Source organism: Pipistrellus hanaki (assembly GCF_964339955.1).
Source record: "Pipistrellus hanaki genome assembly, chromosome: 17".
Classification (NCBI taxonomy): Eukaryota; Metazoa; Chordata; class Mammalia; order Chiroptera; family Vespertilionidae; genus Pipistrellus; species Pipistrellus hanaki.
The window spans coordinates 11481046-11506676 of record NC_140519.1 but is presented as its reverse complement, the minus strand read 5'-3'; positions in this window follow the sequence as shown (position 1 = coordinate 11506676).

Here is a 25631-nt window from a genome sequence, read left to right as displayed (position 1 = left end):
AATTCTACCTAATATTTTGTAGCCTAGAAATAGAACTGGTTAGTTAAAGGAATGACTTGTCGATTACAGGGCAAAGTGAAATAGGAAGGCCAAGGAAAAGTATCCATTGCCTATACCCCACTCTTTGGGTAAAATATGAGCTGCCTGGACTCTTAGCTTAATTAATTCTAAAATGCCTCCCTCACTCCAGTTCCTCACCTCTTTTCCAATCACATTGATATGTTAACTTTTTGGTCCATGCCAAGTGAGTTATTTGCAATGGAGATATTAATATATTTGAATAGAATTGAATCAAGTTGCTTTCAAAACAAGATATAATTATGGGGTCAGAGCACATATTATTTCAAGAAAGTACTGTATACATTTGAGATAAGAAAGGTCTACCTAGACTCAAATCAGGTTAAAAGTGATTTGGAAATTATAAAAGAGGTGACAACATGGACTTAACTATGCTATACATACATGGGAGGTAGAAGATACTCTTTCTATTATTTTAAATTTTGATGTATCACAAAGAGATGTCTGTACACATAATTATCAATAGAAATATATTTTTAACAGATCTATAACTAAAACCTAGAGGAAAAGTTTAAAAAGAAAGCTTAGAAACAATGGGTAATGTTTAACATAGAAAGAATTTTTTAAAAAGGATTCTTGCAACTGGCCATTTCTAGTGATTATAAAAGACTAAGTCAAATGAAATGGTCTTTAGTTACAGCAGGAGAGAATTTCTATTGAATGTCAGGATGTATGTCTCCCTCTCCAAACTCTAACATCATGTATTGCCTGAATCAATCATTTGAGAATAAATCGAATATCACTTTATGACTTCGCTATTGCTTTATTAAAATGTTATTTTGCATCCTGTGATTTCAGTTTATGCTTCTGGTTGTGAGCCGGAGACCAAACGCTAATTATTTTATTTCTCCTAAGATATAGTTCCATTTCTTTTGCAAATCAGCCTCCAAGGAAATATATTCTTTTTAATTTGATTGATTTGGCCTTCACACCTGGTGTCTTGCAAAATTAGAAAAGAGTAGTTTTGAATGATGTAAGGTTATCGTGCTCAGAAACAGGAAAGGACCACATGATCTTTTTGATGATCCACGTGTTGTTTATAATATATAAAGTATGATAACCAGTCCCTATAATAGCCTCTAAAAGAATATAAATTGAGGGTTAAAAGTGTAATGAAATGCAAATGAAACTGTCCTAGAAACAACTGCACATTTTATTTGTTTCTTACAGAATCTAGGACAGAGAGTGTTCATATTAAATACTATCCACCGCATTCTAGTTTTAAATAATGGTGGAAATAATTCAGAGTTGAATTCCAGTTACTAGCTGAAAATGAATGCTACCAAATATTTTGGAGACCAAATGTGGTTAAATCAAGTCCATATTAAGAAGAGTTTTAAATATCTCATGTTCTCTTTTTATTTGCTGTATTTCCTAAGTTTGTCAGCACGTTGAGCAAAATTTAAACTTGAAGTTAACTTTACATTCTTTCTGCATATCCAATATGAAATCAAATATAATTAAGGTTCAAAATATAGACTGAACGCTCTCACCTAGGAGAGATCTCACTCTCTTTCTCCCTCCAAAGATTTCTTCCTTTTAATGAGGAAGAATAAAAGACATTAAAAACCTATGACTTATAAAGTCCTTTTGACATTTGCACCCTTCCAGGTAGATGCTGTTTAAATGGCTTTTTTAAACAATGCATCTTTTAGGTTGCACTTAATTAAATAAATGACAGAGTAATGCAGTGGAAATATCACTGGACACAAGGCACTCTAATTTTGCTGTATTCACTCATTCTCTACGGGACCTTGCACAAGTCACTTAACCTATTAGGGCTGGGATTTTGTTCAGCTGTATACAGAACTGCTGGATGGGAACATCGTTAATGTCTTTGTCAGTGCTAAGCTCAAGTCCCATAATAACTTTGACCCTCAGTTTCTCATTGAGACAATGTGCTTCAAGATAACATCTTTCCTCTCTTTGGGTTTCTTTTGAGAATCAATGTAATGAAATTAATTTTTTTGAGAAATATACATTACCAATGAAAATTGTTGTTATTGTCATGAGTCACATCAGGTATTAGCAACCTTGGGGGGATACGAAGCTACCTCAGGAAGACAGGAGTCAGGGCAGCAGTAATATACATTGTGTGAACTACTCCCCTGTAAACTCTTTCAGATGAACCTGTTCTTCAACCAAGGTTTCTGTGAAGAAACATCATCAGCTAAATGACCAGCAGTCTTTATTATGTCTGTGACACATGAGAAGCCTGTGTGTGCCGGAAGTCTTGTTATTAGATGTTTCTCCATTAACTGAAATTGTTTGAATGTGAAATTAGCAACCGCCACTGAAGGTCCCTCCACTCTACGGAGGGCATCTTTCTAAGCAGTCTCAGGAGATATTTACCATGGACACAGACCCCTGTAACTTAGGATTTAATTGAGGAAAGAAAATACATTTTTGGAAAATAATCTTAATTTAAAAGATGGTAGAAAAGATGCTGTGGAGATGTTCATTATGACCAGGGAATTTTATTGGGAATTGGAGAATTTCAGAGGAGAAACAGTCGAGGTGGTGGGTTAAGCTTGTATAATAGAAGTGGATTCTGTCTGTGCTGACAAAAATCTCCTAAATATTCCCTGTGCTTCCCTACTTTTCTTAGCCTCCTTTTTAGTTGGGTTGGAATCATCCAGAGGACTGTGAAAGGTGATCTAGGTCTTTCCTGGACCAGAGCAATTAGGTGTGAGTGTGCCTCCTCCATTACTCTCCTCTGCTGCCTGGTACCCTGGGAAGGCACATGTTCCTCTAGATGGCATCGCTACAGGATGGAAGAGAGATACCAGTGCCCCTGACCCACTGGACACGACCTGAGGGAGAGAGAAATCTTGGCTATAATAAGCCACCAAGATTCTGGGTTTATCTGTTGCAGCAGCAACAAATTTACTCTGCCACAAAGGATAAGCAGAATTTAATTAAGTAAAGAGAAAGGGGAAGACATTCTAGGCTTTTCAAATCATGTAAAAAATGTGTGGGGTTGGGAAATACAATAATATTATACAGGGATCATTAAAACAAGCACACACACACAAACATATACACATTTACAAAGACACATTTACAAAGACACATGCACACTTGATTGAAATAGAACATGTAAACATGATTTCTTGTAGAAAAATCCAAAAGAATGTGGCATAAGATAATGCTTATTAAATAGGTTACCTCAAGATCTACCTACCTACTTGTGATCATACAAAAGCTGGTCACTCAGGTGTATGCTTTGACATGCCAAATTTTATAACTTTTAAACATTTTTGTCAATTTAATTTAAACCACTTCATAAATGTATGAGAAAAAATCTGATCATGTTTTCATGTATATATGTATCTATCGGTCTTTAAATTACTGGACATATTATAGGTTAATTTGAGATATGTAAAAATTTTGAAAGTTGTCAAGGTAGTCACAGGATGCTTAGAATTCAGCCAAAATGCTACAAGTCAGGAAATGGAGCTAGTGGGACTCTTAATTTATTGTGTTTGAAAGGGTGACAAAGGTTAAAGCTGAGCTTACTGAGAAACCAGAAAATCTCATGGAATGTAAGAAGTACAGTAAATAAGAAAGAAAATGTACTACAAGGGTTGTGTAAGACATATGAACAGAACGGTAACATCCTTTAAAGAATTTGATTAACTGAATACATTAAATATTTTCAGAAGCAGAGCTGACACCTGCTATGTAATAAAGTGATATGGCTTGAACCTTTTTACTTCTTTCAGTAATCTAAAGTAGCATAGTATCTAATTAAAATCAAAGTACTTAAAATACTCAGCTAGGCTGATTAAAGACTTTATAATGTATAAAAGTGGTTAATATTTTTGTCAGTTTAAAAATAGGCAATCAAATGGTGTTGGAATGCTTCGTAGGATTAACAATATCTCATTTTCAAAAGGTTTCCTGCAGTTTATGATTTAAATCTGACTAATATATTCACTGAATTGGATACCTACAGAGAATGTTTCATTAAACTGATATATGGTTTAGACCCTTTTCTCCTGGAATAAATGAGACAGGGATTACAAATTTAATGACAGTATAATTTCAGAAAAATAAATAACAAATGAATACACCCAATATTAAAATTTAGTAGATAAAAATCACAATGCAATAATGAAAAAAAGAAAAATTGTAAGAAAGAGACATTTAAAATAATTCCAATATTTTGTTAAGAAATCAAACATGGGTCCACCATTTGAACAAACATTTATATTTGGATAACCAAAGACTGCAATTATAATTTAAAAATCTTAACTTTCTCCAAATTATGTCATTTACCTACTCTTAATAAATTCTAAAATAAAAATAACCTCAATTATTCATTTGCCACTATTGGTTATCTTTTTCTTTTCAAAATGTTTCTTTCATTTGGCTTCTATGGCAATGCAAGGAAGGTGTGTGGCTTGAGGAAAGCAAGGTGGAGGGATTTAGGAGAATTAGAAGTAATGGGGTAGACCAGATGGTGAACTAACAGCCATTGCAGGGACTATGACTTTTTCTCAGAGTAAGGTGAGGAGGTAAAGCAAGGTTTTGAACCAAGAGTGACATCATCTGACTCATGTTTTAAAATGGTCATTCTTGGTACTGATATAATCACAGACAGCTGGACAACAATTTGCTGAGTGGGGAATTAACAGGTTATAGCAATAATTCAGTCTGTATATCCTAATGAGTCAGACCAAGGTGATGGGAATAACAGAAGCAGAAATTGGTAAGATTCTGCTTTAATTTTGAAGCTGATACTGGTAAGACCTCCTGATGGGTGTAGGTTATGCTAGAAATGGAGTAGTCAGTGATACTCGAGCTATTTGGACTGAGCAATTGGTAGAAGAGGTTTCCATCATACTGAATTTGTAGAAAACACGTTAAAGAATGAATGTCACTCATTATTTATTTTAAAATGTCTATTAGACATTCAAGTTGAGCCATCAAAAGAGTAGTTAAATACTAGAATATGAGTCTCCATAAGAGAGAAGTCTGAACTAGAGCCATAAATTTGTAAATCATTAACATAAATATGCTATTAAAATCATGAGACTGGATGAGATCACCAGATGATGTGTGTAAGAAGTAAACAGAAACAGAAAAGGAGCTGTAGGAGAACCCACTATTAGAGATTAAGGAGAAGTGGAGGAACCAGCAAAGGCTAAGAAATAGTAAGAGGGAAGGAAAAAAACAAGAGAATATGTGGTCTGAGGGGGCAGTAAAGTGTGTCCAGGATCTACTGTCAAGCTGCTGAAAGATCAAGGAAAGCATCATTGGGTTGAGTCATGTGAATGTTATTGGTGATCTTGCTATCAACATTTTGGGCAAATGGATAGAATGCAGTGACGCTATCTGTAATAATAAAATTGTAATATGCTAATTAGACCAGACAGCTGAACGACCTCCTTGATGTCTTTCCGGATGACCTTCTGGATGAAGCCGCAGCTTCCAGGGCCGAGTCCCTTGCACAAATGTTGTGCATTGGACCTCTAGCTCCATATAACAGTGTAATAGTGGATATATGTCATTATACATCTTCAAACTCCTAGAAAGGTCAGCACAAAGAGTGAACCCCAATATAACTTGAGGACTTTAGATCAATATTGACTCATTATTTCTAAAAAATTTACTCCTCTAGTGCAAAACGTTAATAATACAATAAATGGGAGGAGGCCATATATTGTATATTGGAACTGTACTTTATGCTCAATTTTCTGTAACCCTGATAACACAAGAAGTGTGTGTGTACATATATGTGCATTTTAAGTCAATTTTTACATATAAAATTAAATAAAATAATATTTATATTATTATTATTGCCATTATTAGCATTGCTTATTGCAATCCTTTTGTAATTATAGGGATGGGTGATGTTGATTACAGGGCACAAGCATCCAGTATTAAGATGAATGAGTCTTAGATATAGATGCACATACATCATGGTGACTATAATTAACTCTATTATATACTTCAAAGTTGCTAGCAGAATCGATATTAAATGTTCTCAACAACAAAAAAAGGTAATTATGGGAAATGATGGAGAAATTAATTAACCCTATTGAGGTAATCATTTTACCAGATATGAGCATCAAATCATCACATTGCTCACCTTATGCTTTGTTGTTAGATGTTGTTGAGTCAGCTCACACTGCTGGTGACTGTATGAATGTCCTGTCCTCAGAAGCCTGTGGACTCATGCCTATTGCTTCCTTATGGGTTCAAACCAACTCATCTTTGGTCTTCTGCCTTCTACTGGTCTTTGCCTTCTACTTTTCTTAATATCATGGTCTTTTTCAAAGACTCCTCATGACATGCTCAATGTAGGACAGCTTCATTTACATATTTTTGTCATTTTTGTCTCCAGCTAGTTTCAGGCTAAATTTGCTATTGTTCATATTTCTGGCAGGCAATAAAGCTCTTGTCCAACACTGTATTTCAGATGAATCAAGTTTTCCCCATCAGCCACCTTCACTCTCCAACATGTGTATCCATACATAGTAATTGTGAATACAGGGGATGTGGATGATCTTAACCTTGGTCTCTATTTAATGACATATCTAAGAAATGTCTTTTTCACTAGTTTTGGTTACAGTTTTAGTATTATTAAGCATGCCCTACATGTAGAGTAGACATAATTCACATATCAGAAAGTCTTGAAATGCATCTGGGTATTTATTTCTTTTACAAATGGCTACACATAATGTTAAATGCTTAATTTTTAATGGACTATAATTGTATTACTTGATGTAAAAAAAAAATCCATTATGTGTTCTAGAGGTAAAAGGATCAGAAGGTTCAGATCTTATATGTTACTGCCATAAAGATTCCTGTGACCCTTCTTGTGCAAGTGGTGATCTTAGGATGATAATGACTGTGAGATCACGGAGCTCTACATTCAATATAATTACTGAGAACAAATGAGCTTTATCTCAGCATACCTGAAAAATTAAACGTAGTAACATGACATTTTTAGCTTTGAATTCTGTAGGTATAATGTAAATAGTGTGATATTGACAACTAGATATGAAGATAAGTGATAAAAACACAGTATGACATTGCAGTGTTGAGAAATGCTAACGAGAAAGAGAGGGAGAGGGAAATGGAGATGGAGATAGAGGGGAAATGATCTAAAAGTGTGCCTAAGTGAGGTGAACACGTTGATCTGAGATAGTTCTGAGTCATGCCTCTTGTCCTAACTACTTTCACTTTCAAACGTGTTCTGGTTTGGACATTAAATGGCATGTTCTCCCAACAGTCCAATTTTGCTATCTCATAAAAAGGAGGTGCTTCTGGGGATAGATACTTTTATGTTTTGCCCCATTGTAGTTGCGTATATAATTGTCTAATGTGCACTAGTCATTTGACACTGGGTATTCATTCCATTATTTCCCAAAGCTACTCAGTGGCAACAAGACTCACTTCACAGACAGAGCAGTAACTGGAATTCTCACAGCACTCTAAGAACAGAGTGTGAAGCTGATGGAAATGGAACAACAATGATTTTTATGAATTTTGCTATCAGATGTTTACTCCAACTCCACAAGGAAGAAGTGTTGCTTTACACAACCACAATACAATTCTCACCATTTCAAAGAAAGAATTTTTAAAAAATATATTTTATTGATTTTTTTACAGAGAGGAAGAGAGAGGGATAGAGAGTTAGAAACATCGATGAGAGAGAATCATTGATCAGCCACCCCCTGCTTGTCCCCCACTGGGGATGTGCCCACAACCAAGGTACATGCCCCTGACCGGAATCGAACCCAGGACCCTTCAGTCTGCAGGCCAATGCTCGTTGCGTTGCGTTGGTGGTATAGAGGTGAGCATAACTGCCTTCCAAAGAAAGAATTTGATGAGATTTTTTTTAAAAGAGGAAGCTCATACTAAATTAATAGTCTTGTTCAGCATGGTCACTCATTTCTAATACCACTCTTTACAGTTTCCTTTCAAAATACACCAGAACTCCATTTTAAGCTTAATAAAAACAATTAAAAATAATTGGGACATTTGTCTTTAGTTCAAAGTTTAATTTGGATTGTTTTTAACATGTTCATCTAAACGTAATATAATAAAAAAAACTGTTTAGAAGATTTAAACTATATTGTGTTAAATGCAGCTATACATTTTATATGGGTTACTAAATAGTTTAACATTTTGTAGTTTTAAACATGTATTTTCATAATAACTCTAAATAGGCTCAGAGTTTTTTTCATATTTTTAATATTTATACAAAAAATAATTCATACTGGTGTTTTGAGGGTTCTTTTTATGTTGTTATAATATGTTCAGTTGTTTATTATTTTTATTTAGTTCTTCCACTAGCCATGCTTTGCTAAAATTTTAGTAGCTACTTCATTGACTGCTCTATAATATATCCATAGAGAAAAATATCTTTATCTGAGGAATATTGGAAGAAATTTCATGGAGATATTTCAATTTATACATCGAAGATTGGTTGCCAATGGAATGGCATTGAAAAACAAAACAAAGTAACACAAATAAAAAACATAACTTTGCATCCTAAGTGAGTCTTTCTCATCACAGTTAACATATCAAGAACTGATTCTTTTACTTATTTTCATAAAATTATTTTTTTAGTGTGGGATGAGCTTTATTTCTCTAACCAATATAGACTTAAGATTTATTTACTTAATCACTCAAAAAGTACATCTCAAAGCTAATTCTAAGGCCATTATTATAACCTCCATGCTTTGCACACATTCTAAAATCTTTTTTTTATGATGAAGAACTTCATGATAAGTTTCTTTTCTTTAAATTAGATTACATAGAATGTACAGTAGATTATATGTAAAACACATGGGCATCTGCTTCCATTTTTTATGTTCATACTGTTGATGAGGGCTTCCTGTGAGTCATGAGATAAGGAGCCAACTGGGAGGGGAAGACTGTGCAGAAAATACCTCTTCGTGGTAGGTGGGTGGTACTATGGACAAGGCCTTGTGCTCATCATCATGATGTCTAATAACTCATGAAATTTTAGAGATGCATTAATATATTTTTTCAAAGCAAAATGAAATGTCAATTCTGAAAAAGAAAGATTATCCAAATGCCATACAATATTTTGAAAGTTACCAAATTCCTTCTGTAATTTTTAGCCATCTTGAGATTGAAATGTGTTGATATCCAGCTCTCAGGTTCTATCTACCACATAGTTAGCATGAGGATTTTCTTAAAAATATTGTATATTACAGCCGAAGCCGGTTTGGCTCAGTGGTAGAGCGTCAGTCTGTGGACTGAAAAGTCCCAGGTTCGATTCCGGTCAAGGGCATGTACCTTGGTTGCGGGCACATCCCCGGTAGGGGGTGTGCAAGAGGCAGCTGGTCAATGTTTCTCTCTCATCGACGTTTCTAGCTCTCTATCCCTCGCTCCTCCTCTCTGTAAAAAAATCAATAAAATATATTTTAAAAAAGAAAAATATATTACAGAAAAGATAAGCTTTGAGTTTTTTTAAAAAATGGGTAACTCCTGTTTTACACTTTTCTTGGGGAGATGGAAGAGTTGTACATAAATAGGAAAATGTACACAAGTCCTTTGGTGAATAAAATAAAATTATTCAGAACTCTACATGTTATAAAGAAAATCTAACTTAGAAAGATATTTAAAAACATGTGATACTAATAATAGTTAGTGTATGTTTACTATTTGCAAAGCTGTTTCTCATAAATTATTTTATTAATATCGCTCATCCACTTCTCCCAAAAAATTCTGAGTATGATGAGACAGATGTTATGATATAGCTTATCATATTCAAGAGTTATTTTATTTTATTTTATTTTAAATATATTTTATTGATTTTGTACAGAGAGGAATGGAGAGAGATAGAGAGTTAGAAACATCGATGAGAGAGAGTCATCGATCAGCTGCCTCTTGCACACCCCCTACTGGGGATATGCCCGCAACCAAGGTACATGCCCTTGACCGGAATCGAACCCGAGACCCTTCAGTCCCCAAGCCGACGCTCTATCCATTGAGCCAAACTGGTCTCGGCTCAAGAGTTATTTTAAAGGTCAAAATAAAAATGAGATTACACATAATTATTTCTAAGTAGTTATTATACTTAGAACCTACCAATTTTTATCTTCATTTTATCTATTTCTGGATTGTGTGCCTAATCTTTCTTTTTTTTTTTTACTTTTGTAAAATCTTACCTAATAATAGGCAAATATATAAATTGACTGTATCTTTGCTACACCCCTGATCACCTGTTTGTCTCCCGCCCCTGAGGGCCTCCAGACTGTGAGAGGGGGCAGGCCGGGCTGAGGGAACCCCCCTCCAGTGCATCAATTTTCATGCATGGAGCTTCTAGTCAATTAATAAGAGCAAAGTGATATGATGTGTATTTTAAACAGGTAATTTTGGGAGTTATATGGAAAATACATACAATTGAAGTTATTGGAGGTCATGCTTCCAGCTTCCTAAAAACACATAGTTCCAAACTCTCCCAATAATCAATGCAATCTTAGACTTTCTGAGAATATTAATTTATTGCTATTGATTTCAAAAAGTTTAAAACAAATGTTTTGGAGGTTGCAGTTGAATATAAGAAATATATTATTCACATAAATCTTAGTCTTCAAAAATTCACCATAGCCTGATAAGCTTTAAGTAAAATATTTAGCTTGTTTTTAAAAATATATATCTGCTGTACATATACTTAAATATTAACTAAAATGAGGGCCCATGAAAAAAAGTAGAAGAGATCTAGAATTTATGCTATGAAGGGAGATATATATCATGCCATATTAAAGATTAATAACATTTTCGTAGAATCTACAACATTTAACAAATTATAAATGACAGTGATACACAGTGTCCTTTATATCAGTCTTATAAGACTAAAATCTATACAAAATATTGATAAAAATATTATGTTCTCTGAACAAATGAGTGAAGCAAAAATTTATCAAGTCTATTAATTTGTAAATCTGACATAGTCAAATTGCTTTAAGTAGAAAGCAGTTAGAGATATGATGCATTTGTTGAGTGCTTCTAACTTTTTGACATAAATTATTGTATTCTATCATTTTAATGCAACTGGTAATAAGATACATTATTCATGGTATGATGCATGGTGAGAGTTTTAAGTATCTGTACATGAATTTGAGTAAATTTGCTTAATCTAAAGAGCTTAAACAGTTTTATCAACACTTCCCCTGTTAGAATTGGTGGGCAGCATGGTAATGTGACCTTCTTAAATTAGTACTTGTGATGAGGATGAAAATATCCACTGAATATCAGAATAAATAATGCATTGTCCTATGTTTTGTGTGTGTGTGTGTGTTTTTTTCTGATGCTGCTTTAGGCATCTGGGAAATTAATAAGGGTTACTTGTGTCAATCAGGCAAATCAGAAGTAAAAAGAAATCTTCAATTAATCATGGTATTTTACAACAATCCCTTTGGGATAAAAAGAGAGAACCCATTAATAAAAAAGCATTCTGCCTTCTGCTGCCGTTGACAAACATTGATACGCTTCTCAGGAGGGGTTGTGTATGAGAGATTCATAATGAAATTTTCCTTATAAATTTCTCAAAAATCATTCCAAGTGCAAAATCTTAGCAGTTCTGAGACCTGAAGTCCTTTGGGACTTCATCTAAGGAGGTGTTCCTTCTGGCTCTCGCAGAGTGAGCAGCTGATTACTGCCTGGGTCCTTTGTAGCATGCTGCCAGCTGCTGTCACAGTTAGAAAGCTGAAGTAGGCCCCCTGCACCAGCAAACCTGGTTAATCAGGAAATTTCCCATGGACCATCCCATGACTAACCAGTAGCGACTCCACATATTTCCACCCTCGACACACAACAAGAACCAGGTTGGATTGGCTTTGTACACGTGTTAGGTGCAAATTCGTGGTAACTATTTTGGGATTCAGTCTTAGATGATCCAGGCTAACTGGTAATCAAGATTGAATTGGAATGAGATGCTCAGGGGTGAAGTTCCTATCACTATGGTCCTATCCTGCCAGAGCAATGACAGTGCCATTTCTTTTGGGGTGCTAGCCTTACGTATTTTCATCATAAAAAAAACTCATGTCCAATTCTCTTTAGGAAGAAATTTCCATCTCTTGTCCATCTCAGGAATTCTGTATTTCTCCTCACTCTGTATAGTTTTAATTTCATTAGTAAGGGAGGAAACAACTGTTGCTATATGCTCTTTGTCCTAAAAATTGAACATCAAATAATAGCAGACATTTAGCACTGACATAATCATTAGCTTTGGGACAAAAAGCAAACCAGGAGAGATCGTTCTTAAGAATGATCTCTATTTTGAATGTTCTTGGAAAGAATTATTCAGTGACACATATATTTTATTTTAAGCAAATAACATGACCTAAACCTGGTTCCTTTGCCCCATTTTTTATCACGTTGTGGGAGATCATGATTTTAAATTTTTAGTTTGAAGAAAATGGAGCCTTGACTTTGAGAATAAGACCACATTTTAAAATAGCAAGAAAACGTTCTATCTTGTTCTGATGTAGTCACCTTCAGAATTGATACTTTTCATACAAAGAGTATATTTGTGTACAATTTCAAGTGAACAAATTAAGTTGAAACTTGTTTTATAGTACTTGTGCACTTTTCGCAGTAGTATCTCTGGAAATATTGTAGATCACATTATATGTGCTACATGTGCTTATATTAATAAAGACAGATGTTTGTATATCACTAATAATAGTACTTTCATGAAATTTCAATATATCAGTGGTGTTTTAAAGAAGAATACATATGTTCAAAAGTTTAATCATTTATCAAGATGTTTGAACATAAAATCCAGGTGTGAAAAAGTAATATACATTATTGACACAGCCTGCTCCTCAAATACATTTGCGGTAATCATAGCAGACTTTTAAGAGTATAGGAGATATAAGGTAATATTTCATTGTCTCAGAAAGGAATGTTTTATTATAAAAATCAAGTAAGAACACTGAGTATGTATATTTTTTATCACCATAAGGTTATGACCTTGGAACTTCATTTAAAGCTTCTTTCTCCTAAGTTACAATATATCATCTTCATTGCAGTAACAAATCATATGACACAAGGCTGTTACTTCTTTTATTTACCTATGGTGCTATCTCTTTACCTATCTAAGGCAATTTGGGGGTTATACTGAGATATAAAGGCATACTGATTTATTATTAATAGAATTCTTTTGTATCAAGTAACTTTTAAAGATGCCAAGAAAAAAATACAAAAGAGATGTGAATATTAAGAAAGAAATTAAATGTGGATCTTGACCAAACTGCAAGTTTCCTATAGTGCAAAGCAGCAATAATGTACATCAATCTATCTACTATGATTTTGCAGTTGCCAGTGCTCAAAACATGCATAGTAATAACATTAGTCCTTGCCTTTGTTAAAGGTAATTGTTTCTCTTGAAAAAGAGTCTCCCCAGCCAAAACCGGTTTGGCTCAGTGGATAGAGCATCGGCCTGTGGACTGAAGGGTCCAGGATTCAGTTCCGGTCAAGGGCATGTACCTTGGTTGCATCTGTGTTTTCCTTAGGTCTTAGGCAACCCTGCTAGTGGTTCTCAATCTGGGGGTCGCGATCCACAGGTTGAGAACTGCTGCTGTAGAGCCTAAGACCATCGAAAAGTATAGATATTTACATTAGGATTCATAACAGTAGCAAAATTACAGTTATGAAGTAGCAACAAAAATAATTTTATGGTTGGGAGTCACCACACCATGAAGAACAGTATTAAAAGGTCACGGCATTAGAAAGGTTGAGAACCACTGCTCTAGAGCAAGGCACTACATTTTTGTGTGTGTTCCCTATTGAGTCATGTTTAGATGAATATTTATGGCTACCAGAAGACTGCAGACACTTTTAGATTTAGGCGTGGGTTGGAAGACACAAATCACTTCTATCAATCATCTACTACTACCTGCCAGGCACATCCTATAGAAAACCAAATGTTTATCATGTACCAAAATTTGCCTCCAATACTGCACTGGTGTCTATCTCTCTGGTGCCTTCAACATTTGGTGCATATCAACTGTATCATGCACATACTAAATCTAGAAAAAAAGAAAGAAAGAAAGAAAGAAAGAAAGAAAGAAAGAAAGAAAGGAAGGAAGGAAGGAAGGAAGGAAGGAAGGAAGGAAGGAAGGAAGGAAGGAAGGAAGGAAGGAAGGAAGAAAAAACGGTCATTGAAGCAGAAATCCTGCCTCTACATCCTTAAATTCTACTGGGGAGAAACATGCCAACAAATCTGATAAAATAAGATTGTCAATTTACAGGGATGTGTACAATGTGAGAATGGGAGAGACTTAGTTGGCCTCATGAAGTCAGGGGAGTTTATGCCAGGAGGCAAGTTTTGAGTTGGTGTGTCAGGTTTAAGTCCCAATATTTAAGAGAGAGGGGGACAGGATAATGAGACTTTGGATTGTAGTAATATTTGTGGGGATCAGAAATAATTAATAACTTTTGGGATACAAAATTAAGCAAGGAAGCTGAGGGGACAGAAAAAGTGAGAGATGATAAAGTATCTCCAAATACATTTCAGAAATACAGCAAGTTCTTCTTCTAAAATATATTTTATTGATTTCAGAGAGACAGGGAGAGGGAGAGAGAGGTAGAAACATCAATAATGACAGAGAATCATTGATCGCCTGCCTCCTGCACACCCCATACTAGGGATAGAGCCTGCAACCCAGGTATGTGCACTGGCTGGGAACCAAACCGTATGACTTTCTGGTGCATAGCTCACTGCTCAAACACTGAGCCATGCAGGCCAGGCTGGAAATACAGCAAGTTCTTGAAAATTATTTTGGCTAATGAAGATTGATTTCACCCAGAAGATACAGGAGTTCTTTGTCATAAGAACCTGAATCAAATTTGTATAGAAGTAACATCATGAGTCTATGTTTTCTTTCAGCAGCTGCCTCCATGGAACTGTGGTGTCATTTTTTTGTGTGTGTATTCATTTCATCTCTAGCCCCTGTTGCCTAGTACCTTAGTCATCTGCCCGCTGGGGTTATTTTCTCCTTTTTCCTGGCTGAGAATTTGGACTTGGTGGTCAGTTCCATTTTCTACCACCTGCCTCTCCAGCCTTCCTCCTTACTTCCCTGTGAGCAACAAACTGCATTGGGGTCTTTTTTTTTTTTTTTTTTTTTTTTTTTTCGTGACACAGGTGAAATTCAGAGCTACCTTCAAGCCCTCCCACTTAACTAGAGTATCACTTTCTGTTTTCTATTTGTAAAATTCTTCCATTTTATATTAGTGCTCTCTCATTGTTAACTTTTCCCCTCAGTCTATCCCAGGACTCCAGAGTAGACAACAAATGAGGCCCACGGTCCTTCTTGAATATACAACAGAAGTCAGACAGAAGCTAGATTGCTAGAGTAACTTGCAAACTTTCTATTTACATAGAATGTTTTTATACGAATATTTCATTGCAAATGGACTAGGAGACTACCATCATGGGGCTGCTGTAAGAATCCTCTATGGATAAGCTAATATGTAGAACTTTGTACTGACATGGACCAGGTGAGATAAATTGATCCTCAAAGGAAAGAGAGAGAAAAAAAGACAGACTGATGTTTAAGAGCTTCAATATTACCAGGGAAAAATGACCTTTCTTTCTTACTCTTGGTAATGACATTGAAACATTGAGTAGAGATCAAGAGGTCAAACAGTTGGCCGAAGCTGGAGACCTTTAGTCTGGACACTGCCATTTAGACAACATCACAGGCTCTTCCTTGAAACAATGTTGCTCTCAGAAAGACCAGTTTCTGTCACTTTTTTTCTACTCATGATTCTCACATCAATTCCTCAACTAATTCTAGGTCAAGCAGTCATGTTCTGGAACACTGTCATTTCTAAAGTAATGGTTTTATGATGGATTGGTGTTTTGGTGGCATCCATACATATTATTATAATATGAAGAGTTTAACAAAATTCTGAAATCCTGGAGGCAACGTCAAACTCAATGTTCATCTAGAGATCAAATATCAAAAAAATAATTGTTAATTAAGAGTATTACTTTTGTTCTGAAGTAATATTATTATTTTAAGAAATAATACATTACTATAAGCATACTTATCTTTTTATCTGTTAGCTAATTTACAGTTCAATTTCCATATTGTAGAAGAACTAACTTCCACATTAAGTAGAAGACTTCTACAAAAGAATCTTTTCCTATTGGTTGGCAATATTAGTTACACAAAGATATTTTATAATTCTTACCAAAAACATGTTACTTATTTTAGCTCCACTATACTCTTTTGTCTATACCTGTTAGTTATTAATTTTAACTCCCTGAGGAAAATAAAATATTTATATTTTCAACTTGATTGACCCTTCTAATTTTCCCTATTGCCAATTAATAAAGTAAATTACAGCATTTATAAAGTGTTGTGATAATATTTCTAATAATTAAATTAAAGATAGATCAGTATATATTAAAAAAAAACCATTTTTTAGGAAATGTGGGAGACATAGGGAGGAACAACTAACAGTAATGTTACCAAGTGGATTTTAATAGTGTGAGATGAAAGTTACTTTAACATAACTTTATGTTAAATAAAGTTAAACATAACAGTAACTAACAAAATTACTGAAGTAAATGACTTGCTTTTCACAAATTAATTATTCAATCTTATGGATTTTTAAGTAGTGGGTTATTTAGAGAAATCTTAACGATGTCTATTTCGATATGTGGGTTTCACCAAATGATAAGAGCTGGTCATGAATTTGCCTAAATAAAAGTGAGGATAGCCCTAACTGGTTTAGCTCAGTGTATAGAGCATAGGCCTTCGGACTGAAGGGTCCCAGGTTTGATTCTGGTCAAGGGCACATGCCCAGGTTGTGGGCTCAATCCCCAGTGTGGGGTATATAGGAGGCAGCTGATTAATGATTCTCTCTCATCATTGATGTTTCTATCTCTCTCTCCCTCTCCCTTCCCCTCTTAAATCAATAAAAAATATAGTTAAAAGTGATTATAGCTTGCTGATACTGCACATATTAATATAAAAGGGATACTCTCAAGCCACAGCAGGGATAGTGAAATGCCAAAGTCATTGCATCTTTATCACTGAGTCTCATTTGCTACACGCAATGCACATTCTCATGCAGCCCAAAGGCTAGATTATTGGTGTGTTAAGAGTTAAAAATGCAAGCCCTCAATATTCATATGTCGAAGTCCTAACTCCAGTCCCTGAGAATGTAACTTGATTTGGAAATAAGATCACTGCTGATGTAATTTGTGAAGATGAGGTCAGACTGGTGTAGGGTGGGTCTCTAATCCAATATGATTGATGTCCTTATGAAAACGGTTAATTTGGAGATAGACATGAACATAGGGAAAGCATCGTGAGTACATGAAGACAGAGGTGATTGTGATGCATCAACAAACCAAGGAACATCAAAGATTGCCAGCAAACTACTGAAACTAGGATGCAAGCATGGAACAGACCGCTCCCTGATGCTTTTAGAGGGAGGAGGGCCCTGCTGACACCTTACCCTTGGACTTCAGCCTCCACAACTGAGAGACAAGAAATGTCTGTTGTTTATCCAGTTTGTGGTGCCTTATACCACAAGCCCAAGAAATTTTCCAAAGGGAAATTTTATTCCCCAATATTTTATAAATATCTGTACTATGTTGTCCTTTAACTTAGAAGTTGTAAATATCCAACCATAGAATCTTAGTGTGCACACTGGCTTGTTCATTTAATTAACTCACTAAACGCCTTTTCTTTCCCATCACAGGTCTTTTGTGAAAGTCAAATCACCAACTCACCCATCTGGGAATTTACTCTCTCCCAATGTATTCCTTTATTTCATCCTGGGCTCCCCAATAAATAAGAGAATTAAACTTATTTTCCAGTGCAGTTTTCCAATCTCCTTTCTTTATAATTCCTTTCTATGAACTCCAGCAGATGTAATTGTTAAAGTTCAATTCTAAGCCTTAGTACTGATTCATTATTGAGCAACTACTACGTGCCAGGCAGGATTCTTAATGTTGATAATAAAATAATAAAAAAAGAGAGATAAAATTCCTACCCACATAAATTTGGCATTATATTTATTGTAGGACTGGGCTCTGTGCACTTACATTCACCTGTTCAATGTCAGTTCTCTTATGTACCTGTTAGCTCTCTGGGGACAAGCGATATGCTTATCTTGTTTATAGTGCTTAAGAGATTATAACAATTTAATAAATATTGGTTGAATGAGAGGATGAACGAATAAATGAATGAAACATTCATAATCATATAGCAAACTTGTCAAACAAATAGACTCTGAGATATGTCAGTCATTTAGGAGGTGATGCCAGGAAGTATAGTGAAGACTTGAGGGAAGCCTAACTCCATATTGTTCATGGGTTAACTGCATAAACTTGTATTAAATAGAAATTATCTAAACTAATAAAATAGAAGGATTCAAATTAATCATGCCTCCGTGACACCCACCAGCCAATCAGGAGTGAATATGCAAATCAATCCAACAAAGATGGCAAGTTAATTTGCATATGCAGGCATGGAGCAAAGACTGAAGACTGAAGAAGCTTGGCTTCTCCACTGCATCTGGAGCAAAGACCTGGGTCCCAGGTGCCAGAGGAAAACCAGTGCCAGAAGCCTGGGGAAGGAAGGCCTATTGCATGAAATCTTCATACAATGGGCCTCTAGTGTCTCTATAACATTGATTTTAAATAGCACTGTGTATTGTTTATATTTTTAACAATGTTGAGCCTGAAATCTCTCTCATGTTTTATGACTTATATCTAGTTGGATAAAGCCTTTTCCATCACTACATTTATATAGCTTTCTATATTTTTAGGAATGGGGAGTAAAATGGGCCTTATATTTGGAATTATATCCTTTCCCAAAATAAATGATTCTTCAATGTCTTTCATCTTACAGTCATGAACTAAGCAGGTTGCTTTCAAGTAATCTAAATGTTAACCAGATAATCAAACCACATGTTTGTGAACTATTTTACAAACTTCCCCTTAATCTCATATTTCCCTTTTCTTCTGCTCTAGGTGTCTCTATTTCCTTTAAAGAAAAACTCACTGTTCTTTATTTGCTATCCACTGATCTGTATAAATCTACCCTCTCTAGCATTATCCCTTCACCTCAGCAACCAACACAAAACTCTCAAGTTCATCAATACTTCTGTGTTGTCGAATCCAAGGGCCCATTCTTTGTCCTCCACTCCTTTGCTGAGTTACCAGCATTGAACCCAGTGGATCTTTTCCACTGGACACATTGTTGATTATACTACTTGGCTCTTGGATAACATCTCTTCATTTCTTCTTGTGTGGGCAACTGCTTCATTTATTCTTACTCTGTTGCTTATCCCTTGTCTCTCCACCAGAAGCAGATTGATCATGAAGTTTATTAGTTGAATGGAATATTCCTAATTTTGATGGAACCCTTTGAAAACTTTGTATTTGATTTGTATTTATAATTGCCTATAATTTTTCTCAAAAAAATGATCACCAAAATTATGAAGCTATGGGCTCCATAAAACCTGGTTCCATCTTCGTAAAAAAACAAACAAAACAAAACAAAACAAAAAAACACAAACAAACAAACAACAACAACAAAAACCACTATAAATGTTTAAGATCTTTATGGCTTAGCCCTCCAAGTCTACTTTTCTCCCTCCCTTAATAGGTAACCTAGGTGAGACTCACGGTTTAGATGTTATCTTGATATTGATGACTCTCAAATATTTATGTCCTGTCTGGACCTATCCACTGAACTTCACATGAAAATACCAAAGTACCTATTCAATATTCCAAGTTTAATATCTCTGATGCTAAAGTTTTGATTATACATTCAAACATACTCCTCTGATAGTCTTCTCAATTTTAACCGATAGGTTTAGAAACTTTGTAATCCTCATTCATGGATATCTTTCTTTTATAAACCATCCCTAATTCATCAAGAAACATCAATAGATGCTGTCAGTTTTTTATGTTAAATTACATCTTGCATCTGCCAATTTTATCAGGCCTGCCCTGTCACCCTATCCCTGCCTTCAGTTAACACCTAGGTTATTAAAAATCACTTTCTAACTGATAGTTTCCCTTCTTCTCTTTTTCCTGAGTCTATTTTAAAGCCCGCAGTCGGAGCCATCCTCTCAAGTCATAAATTAGATCAGTTCACACCTTGCACTGGTCTGTTAATAGTTTCCTAACTGCCTTAGAGCACAATCCAAGCTCTTCACAATAGTCGACATGGTTCTATACCCTTTCAGCCTGTATAGCTTTGTCTCCTACCATGTTCACTCTTGGCTTTCTGACCTTCTTGTTGTTCCCTGAGAAATCCAAGTAACTTTGACTGAAGGTTCACCCTATTCATTTTGCTTGGATATCCCTCTCCCAGAAAAAAACTTACAGCTCAAAACCTGGTTTCTGTTCAAAGTGTGAGAGAATTTAGCTCTTTGATATTTTTATATAAAATAAGGTGGAGAAAATGTTTCCACCCTCACCATCAACACTACTAGAGCATTCCCACCTTTAACAAATTTGACTTTTCCATGGAAATAATTCCAACCTGAAATTATTTATATACATGCACAAATTATATATTTATACCAAATGTAAACTCCAAGTGCACAAGTACTGAATAATAACCCCCACTTACAGTATCTGAAGAGTGCTATGTATGGATATGTGCATAATTAATTAATTAAGCATATATTAAAAATGAAAATTTGAAGCATCTATTCCAAGACCAACTACACTTAGTTCTACACAGCCTTCAAATGGCATATGGAGAAGAAATGGACAAAGAATTCTTAAACCTTCTATTTTCTTTCAGAAAGAATTTATATGTGGAATCTAAACATTTAAAACAAATTAATATCTATACCGTAATAAGAAACAGACCCAAAGATACAGAAAACAAGCTGATAGTTGCCAAAGAATATGGGGATAGAGAAACAGGTGTAAAACATAATTTCAAAAAGAAATATAGCCCTTCTTGGTTTGGCTCAATGGATAGAGCTTTAGCCTGAGGACTGAGGGGTCCCAGGATCAATTCCAAGGGCATGTACCTTAGTAGCGGGCACATCCCCAGTAGGTGATGTGCAGGAGGTGGCTGATCCATGTTTCTCTCTCATCTATGTTTCTAGTTCTCTATCCCTCTCCCTTCCTCTCTGTAAAAATCAATAAAATATATATTTTTAAAAGAAATATAAAAAGCTGCCTCATGTTGCTAATTTTCAAATATGAACAAACACATTAAAATTCTGTGCCTAGAAAATGGCCAGTCTTCTCACTGACATTTGTGATTCATAGATCAGTTGGTCTGTGCTGTATGAATGTGCAAGTTCCTCACCATGAAACTGGTTATGTCATATAGACCATTTTAGTATTCCTGGGCTGTTGCTTTTAATAAATAAATAACTCATTGCTATGACTGATGAAGAATGATTCAAGAAAGCAGTGAGAAATGACACTGGGCTCTAGACCTCAAAAATTAGGACTAATGAAAATCTTGGTGAGCATGGAATAATGTCTGTTTTTTAAAGTTTCATATTTTCCATAATGTAAAGCCCCAAACTGCTGCTTATTTCCAGTTACAAAGCTTAGCCTATTTCAGAAAGAGAATTATATTTAAGAAAGAGAATTATATCTCTAGAGACTTAACTTTGTTAGAGGTAGCCAAAATAAAATTTCAAAATGGATTTAAATTTGCACTTATTTTACTATTGCTCCAAATTATAATGAATTTGCCTTACCTTTCTCATAGCATATATAATATATCAGACATATTTAAAATATGGTTTTATTGATTTAAAAGAGATGAAGAAAGAAAGATAGAGAGAGAGAGAGAGAGAGAGAGAGAGAGAGAGAGAGAGAGAGAGAGAGAGAGAGAGGTCAATGAGAGAGAAACATCCATCCCATCAGCTGCCTCATGCATGGCCCCTATGGGGGATGGAGCCTACAACCTAGGGATACGTCCTGACCAGGAATCGAATCATGATCTTCTGGATGTTGGGAGGACCCTCAACCAACTGAGCCACACTGACCAGGCACACCCCATACATTTTTGTTTTACTTACACTTTGTAATTAAAGTTTGTTATCTAAGATTCATAAAGATTTCCATAAATCACATTATGAAAAGAAATCCTAATTTTTGCTGTAGAAAAATTCTGTTACTAGAAAGAATATTTTATATTTCTATACTATTTCCATATATATTACCATTTTTAAATTCCATTTTGCTGATTAAAAATAGGAAATCTATGATGTAAATAAAATATTATACTAGATTCTACAATCTCTTTAAGATCCTAAACTAGAAGAAGTACTTTCTAACTCATTCTAAGGCCAGAAACCTAACATGAAAATAAGACAAAGACATTGTAAAAAAAGAAAACTTCAGGCCAATATCTCCTATGAACATAGATGCAAAAATGTTCAACAAAATCACAGTATACCAAACTCAACAATGTGTAAAATGAATAATGCATCACAATTAAGTGAGATTTGTCTCAGATATGCAAGGCTGATTCAATATCTGAAACTTAATTAATGTAAGAAATTACATCAACCTACTAAAGGAGACAATTCATGTGACCATATCATGATAAAAAAGAGTATTTGATAAAATACAACAACCATTTATCATGCAAAATCTCAAAACTAAACATCAACCAAAAAAGTTCAGCTAACATCATGTTAATAATGGTCAGAAACTAAAAGTCTTCCCCCTATGATAAGCAAAGATGACCCCTCTCACCATTCCTATTTAACATAATATGGGAAGTCTAAGTTCATACAATAAGTCAAAAATAGGAAGTAAAGCGAATGTAAATTGAGAAGGAAAAAATAAAACTATCTTTGTTCACAGGTGTCCTGTAACCAATATATAATTATAACAAGATTTCAGGATACAAAGGCAATATTCAGAAATTAATCATTTTCCGATGTACCAGGAATATTATCTGACACAGAGCAAAAGTACTACAGTGAATCAAAGATGGTATTTTTAAAAACTACTGCTGGGACATCTGGACATCCACATGTGAAAAAATAAATTTAGACACAGACCTTACACCTTCACAAAAATTAACTCGGAATGGACCATGGGCCTAAAGATTAAATGGAAAATTATAAAATTCCTAGAAGATAACATAGGAGAAAACCAAGATGACCTTTTTAGATACAGCACAATAGTCATGATCTATGAAAGCAATAATTGATAAGCTGAACTTTATTAAAATAAAAACTTCTGCTCTGGAAACACAATGTAAAGAGAAGACAAAGCATAGAGAGAGAGTAAATATTTGGGAGAGACGTATGTGGTAAAGTGAAAAACCTAAACAGATACCATATATACTCAACATCATCTGTCCTTAGGAAACAGCAAATTTAAAAATTTAAATGTCAGTACATGTCTATTGGAATGACCAAAATACAAAGCACTAAGGACACCAAATGCTGGCAAGGATGTGGAGCAATGGGAATTCTCATTCATTGTTGGTGGAGTTACAAATTGGTACAGTCACTTACAAAATTAAACTTCCTCTTACCATACGATCCAGCAATTTTGCCTCGTTGATGTTCACTCAAATGTGTTTAAAACGTATGCCTGCACAAAAACCTGCACAGAGATGCTTATAGCACGTTTGTTTATAAGTAGCAAAACTTGGAAGCAAACTGTCCTTTAGTAGGTGAGTGGATAAACTCACATCCAGACAATGGGATATTATTCAATGCTGAGAAGAGATGAGCTATTGAACCATGAGGAGACATAGAGGAAAATGAGTGTTGCTAAATGAAAGAAGCCAATTTGCAAAGGCTACCTACTGTATGATTCCAACTACATGACATTCTGAAAAAGGCAAAACTTGAGACGGTAAAATGATCAGTGATTGCCAAGGGTTGGAAGGGGATGGGATGAACAGGTGAAGCACGCAGGATTACTAGGACAGTGACCTACTCTGAATAATACTATAATGGCGGATACATATCATTACATATTTGTCAAAATTAACCAATATACAGGTGGGCGGAGCTTGAAGATGGCGACCGAACAGATGGACTTGTTCCTACCCCAGTCCCAAAACAGATAGAAGCAACATCTGAGTCGCTCAGGGAATGTTGATTAGCAGCTAAGGGGCAGCGGATCACTCTAGGAAGGTAAGGAAGTGTCCGCTGGACAATTTTTCCTGACCAAGCGGCCAGCACTCCCGACTTCTCCCGGAGCTCCGGGCTCAGCGCAAAGGCGGCGCCACCCTACCAGGAAGGGAGCAGCTTCTCTGAGGCCTGGAAAACCCACAGCCGAGGAGTCCATCGAGCACCTGTGGCGCCCCGATCGGAGCAAGTGCGTGGATTCAAGGAAGCTCTTCAACCACCCACAGAAAGGTCAGAGTTTGCGTGGCTAGGCTGAGAGTTCAGGCTGCGATAGCCCCATTGCTCCCACGAGGCCCCGCCCCCAGAGCAGCCCTGAGCGCCATGGCCCGGAGCGCCGCGAGGCCCCGCCCCCAGTGCGGCCCTGAGCTCCACGGCCCCACCTATTGATATATTGTAGCACCAAAGCGCCGCGAGGCCCCGCCCCCAGTGCGGCCGCGGCCCCGCCTATATTGTAGCCCAGGAGAGCTGCGAGGGCCCGCCCCCAGAGAGAAAGAAGGCCAGAGCAACCAAAGTCTGGGAGGTCAAACCAGTAACACTGACACCTAAGGGCTGAACTACAAACTGCCTTTTTTTTTTTCTTTTTTCTTTTTCTTTTAATTAATCAAAAATAATGGACACAAATAACTAAGATATAGCCTACCTAAAATTAAGGACTACCTTACAAAACTGAGGTGCAGTGGAAAGCTGGGAACTGCAAGACTCTCTGATCCAAGAACCAGGCATACCAAATACAATAACAGAGAAAGTGATTGAACTCTACTGGACAATTTTATGCTAATTATACTATTCTTTATTTTATTTTCATTTTTTACATTTTTTATTTAATTTTCATTTTTTACATCTTTTACTTCAGAAACGATTTTTTTTTCTTTTTTCCTTACTTGATTTTACCTTTTCAATTATTACATTTTTCAATCCCTATCTTCACTATTACTACTGCTATTTTGCAATTTTTTTTTTCTTTTTCTTTTCCTCCCCAGTACCATTTTACTTCGTCTTTATTTTACATTGGGAGTAACCTTCATTCTATTTTAATCTCTACTATAGCATCATTCAACCCTATCTCAATTCGACCTTTACCCCATCACTCTCTTACTAAACTTTAACCTTTTAGTCTCCAGTTTATCCTATCCCTTTCCGGCTTTAGTTTTTCCTCTATTCTTTCTGTATACCCCCTGCTAAAGCTCTCACTATACTCATAGACCTAAGTTCCAACCCCTGATACAAGTGTATAAATATCACTCTCTGCACTATATTAACTAGTTAAAAAAAAAAAAAAAACACAAAAAAAAACGGTTCTACTTTCTATCCTTTTCTCATTGTTTGAGTGAAGGTTGATTATTGTGAATATTTGTGCTTTTCAGTGAAATTGTTATGCTTATTCCAGTGTTGTTATTGTTGCTTTGTATTTTTTTTTAAATCCTCTGTTTTTGTTTGTTTCTTTGACT